The 4,623-nt window shown below is 40.7% G+C and overlaps 1 pseudogene; it reads right to left on the bottom strand.

The window, feature by feature from the left end:
* Window positions 1-988: 988 nt before the first annotated feature.
* Window positions 989-3,404, bottom strand: LOC101715928 (liprin-alpha-1 pseudogene; annotated as a pseudogene).
* Window positions 3,405-4,623: the final 1,219 nt, after the last annotated feature.

Genomic DNA, 4,623 nt, shown 5'->3' with positions numbered 1-4,623 from the left:
CAGCACAAATCAGAATAGGTAAATTTTGGAGGCTGCCTATGCCTATCAAAAGATGAGTCTAAAAAGATAATGTGGTATATATACACAATGAAGCACTATTCATTGATAAAGATAAACGTGTAATTTTAGAAAAATGGATGCACCTTGAGGACATAATTTTAAGTGAAATAAATAAAAAATTGATTGCTAAATACCACATTGGTTATTTTAGATGCGGAACCAAAAGTATAAACAATTTAAAGGGAAAATATTCATTCACAGGATTTATACATATAAGAATTACATTGCTCTATTTGCAAGACTAAAATCAGGTATTGTTGTATCCAGTGAGAGAGAACCAACAAGAGACCGATATTAAATCCACACAGGAGTTTATTACCGGCTGGGACCCTACCCGAGCATCGGACTTGAACCTCGACTGAGGGGAGACAAACATGTTTTATACACCTTTGAGGCCAACAGTTTCTAGGCCCCCCTATGGGGTAGAACTAGTAAAGCAAGCAAAAGGTACAGAAGTGGAGCGTCCTGCTGTTAGAATATTTGTGAAACAATAGTTGATTAATTGTGGTTTCTAGGAGACCCTCTAAGGGGAGGAGGTTTCTAAGCTTCCTCCTTCTGAGTTCATCTAAAAGGCAGGCAGGTGGGTCAAGCAGCAATATGGAGCCTGTCTTGCTAACTAGGGTCTTTCAGGTATAAGAACAGGAAATGACTCAAGAGGATATTTATAGCCTGGATGTACATGAAAAACTAAGTATTTTAATGAAGAGTCATAAGTTTACATAAATATAAGGAACGTTAAATTCTAAAATATTTTCTCTATTGTATTCATGAATGTTTCAGTAATTAAAAACTGTAATAAAATATCTTAGGGTCCATACTAAATATATTAATAGATTAGAGATTTCATTGTATTTGAAAATGCAGTCTTTTGAATTCAAAATTCTGAATAAACATCTGTAGAAATAGTGTGAGTAAACAACAGGAGGCTTTAGAAGGAGTAAGACCTGACTGTTGCAGAATCCAACCTCTGTGTTCCTGCTACACTGCCATCCATCTGCATCTTCTTTGGCTGCATAGAGAAGGAAGACATGTAATGTTCGTAGGGAGTATCTCTGCTGACCCAGCCGGCAGGCCATGAATGCCCTTTGGTCTAAACTTCTTTCTCCATGAAGGTGCTCTCCTAAAGCTTTTGTCATCACACCTTCTGTCAGTTCCCATGACTAAAAAGTTGTTAAACTCTCTTTCCCATAGAGCTCGAGCCTGTGTATTCTCTGTTGGGATATGGAATGACAGTGGCACTGCATTGAAGTTGAAAGTTTCATCTAAGGCCAGAAGTGCAACGTGAACACCACTCTCTATAAGATTGTTTGCATATTCTTTAAGGCAAATGGATGAAATCCAGAAAATCATCTGATCATTGCTCCAAAAAGCACATCTTTTATTTCATTCTGAGTTTCTTCTCTTCTTCTTTCCAGTTCTTTCCAATCATAATTGAACCCTCACAGACACATAATTCCACACTGGAAACTGTTTCTGTGGAAACTGTTTCTGTGACAACTGTCAACCATTTTCAGCTGTCCCCACAGGTCTTTCTTGGACAGGTGGTCCAGCATCTGGGCATCCACAAGGCAGTCCATGAAGTAGCTGTGGTATTGAGGGAGGCCCAGGGTGGGCAACAACTCATTGCCGATCCACTCTTGGTTCATGTCCCCATATGCAGGTGCCAAGTGGTGTTCTCAGTGTGGGCTGGGTGGATGGGCTGGTTAGTGACATGATCTCCTGGATGGCCAGCCACAGTTTCAGTCTGTTCAGGGCATTGCTGGTGCCAATCTCACGCTGGATCTCTGTGTTTGACAGGACTGAAGTGAGGGCCCCTCTTTTCACATTTGCTCTGCAGCCAGCCACATACTAGGCCTGCATCCCAACACAGAACTCCAGCCTTACAACCAGCGTTGGCCCATCCCACTGTGCAAATGGTAAGCCTTGACTCAGGGATTCCTCCAGAAACTCATGTTTTTATGTTTTTTTTGTTTTTGTTTTGTAACTCAGGTCCTTGTGCTTTCAAGGGAGGCAAGGTGCCACTGAGCTAAATCCATGGCCCCTACTTGTGTTATTTTTGTTGTTGTTGTGTTTTTTTTTTAATTTACAATTTTTTTCAGCTTGTCTTTGAATTTGCTAATTCCCAAGGCATCTTGAGATGAGTTTTCTGCCTCTGAAACACTGGCTTGTCCCAGTGGTTCTTTAACAGTTTGTCCAGCCTGGCCCTTTTCCTTCTTGCCAAACAAATGCCCAATAGAGGACTTTCTGCCCTACTTCTTGGTTGCTTTGTGGAGCAAGTCCTGGCTGTTGTTAGTGCTGCTGGGTTTGCTCACAGGACCGTGCTGGGAGCCTGTTGAGTTTCTCATGTCCCAGATGTCCTCGTGGCTGACAGTATGCAATGCCCCTTTGTGCAACTTGTCTAACTGAAGGGACCTTGGAGAAGAGGGAGGGGAAGTTTCACATTTGGTCATTGTCTTGTCATCTTGTTCCTCTTCTCTGGAAGCTGGCAACAGAGTCATTAGCCTCAGCCTGTCCAATTCCCAGCTGGGCTGTGAAGGACATTTCTCGGGGTGGAGTGATCGCTGCCCTGAGGAAAGGAACCAGAAAGCCAGGAAGCAGGATAGGGGGAATAGAGCTCATCAATCTGAAACAACCAAGATTCTCTGAAACCTACAAAAAAAATAGAGCTTTTGTAAATTATGTACTTATTGTAATTATCACTGTTTAATTTTTAAATGATAAGCCGTGACTGAGAAAGGGATTTTACTACATTTCTAAAATTGTCATGACACAACCAATGTGCATTATCCTTTACCTATCTCTACATCAATCATTTTAAAATAAGCCGACTTAATTCCAAGGAGTTGTCATATTTTAGGGTTGACTGACCTTAACTGTACTTTTTCTAGCAAGAAATCAGCTTTTAATAAAGTTGGGACTGAACAGTTGTATCAGAACACTATAAAACTCCCTGCGCACTGGTTCCTTTTTCCTCAACCTGTACCTGGACTGGCGAAGCTTCTCTTCAGAGACTGACCAGAAGCTATGAGTTGGGAGCTGCTCTCAGCAAGGCTGCAGTGGCCAGGGGGTGGGACTCAGCCTGGAGCCTTCTCTCTGCCTCCATCCTGCCAGTAGGTGGCAGGAGCCCTCAAACTACTCTGTGAGGACTAAGCAATAGGCACTCTCCTCACATCTCACAGACATCAGTGCATATGCAGATGAAGGCAAGAAATGCTGAAAATAAAATTGTGCAACTCTACTAAGGCCTTATTTTTCACATGTAAGTCATCTTTCTACATTTGTTTGTAAGTATGTTTAAAGGATGAACCAAATCATACCTTTTTAGATTTTGATGATGTAGCCATTTTGGATTGTACAAGTGGCAAGTGTAGCTTTTACTTTTTAAATGAAATATTAACAAGGGAGTGAGAAAAGAGTCAAAGCAGGTTGTCTTTTTACATTTGGTTTCTGCTTTCAATCCACTTTTACAATTCATTATTACTGTTCTGTTCTTCTATTAATCTTTTGTGAACTTCCTGATCATGTAACAAAGTTTACAGTCTACTTTTGAACTTCTTTATCACATTATTATTTATTGCTTTCTTTCACTAAAATACTGAAGCATTTTCCACTGCCAAAAAAGGGGCAAAAAGAAAAGATTTGTTATGGGAACCAGGAAGGCAAACCATTTGCAGTTGAGAAACTGATTTTGGGACAAAGGGAAAGGGGAGGAAGAAAAGGGGAAAGAGAGATAAAAAGCATTAATGAGCTATATGTACATGCACCAACTCTCCACAAAAATGTGTTCATTTTGTATGTACTAAGAAATTTTTAATTAAAAATACAAAGACCAAAGAAAAATGACAATTGTAAATTTTAATGACATATCAAGTAATATTTTTCTATATGTATACACTGTATAATGTTTGCAAGAGATTAAACATAACTGCCTTTTCAAACATTTGTCATTTGTTTATAGTGAAAACTTTCAAACCATTTTTCTGTATTTCTGAATTATACAGTAGATTATTTTCATCCCAAGCCAGCCTTCTATACAGTTGCACATCAAAACAAATCAATATGGATGAACTAGAACACTTATTCTGTGAAAGATGTGAAGTGCAAAATAATAACACTAACTGCATGATCTCATTCATATGAAGATTTTACAAAGATGATCTAGAAACTGAGCAGAAAGGTGATTAAAAAAGGCTGCAATAATGTAGAGGCAGTGTTCAGCAAAGGATACAAAATTCCAGTTAGAGCGCAGAAGACACTGAATCACCCCGCTGCAGACAGACAGGTCTGCCCACATGCTACTGAGGTCCACAGTCATGCGGAACACACACCGAATCAGCTCGCTGCAGACAGGCAGTTCTGAGCACGCCCTACCTGAGGTCCTGAGTCATGCGGAAGACACTAAATCACCCCGCTGCAGACAGACAGACACCTGATTCCACACTAAAAAGACGCAGAGGACAGGAGACCACCAAACCAAGGTACTGAGTCCCACTATTCCCGGCCCAGAGGTAGGGGATTCTGAGACATTGTCCCACTGCTCCTGGTCCAGAGGAATGGGCTTCC

Source organism: Heterocephalus glaber, unplaced genomic scaffold (genome assembly GCF_053883595.1).
Source record: "Heterocephalus glaber isolate CG9 unplaced genomic scaffold, H.glaber_assembly_v1.0 deba00001532, whole genome shotgun sequence".
Classification (NCBI taxonomy): domain Eukaryota; kingdom Metazoa; phylum Chordata; class Mammalia; order Rodentia; family Bathyergidae; genus Heterocephalus; species Heterocephalus glaber.
Note: the sequence above shows the minus strand (reverse complement) of the source record. Positions and strands in the feature narration are given on the sequence as shown.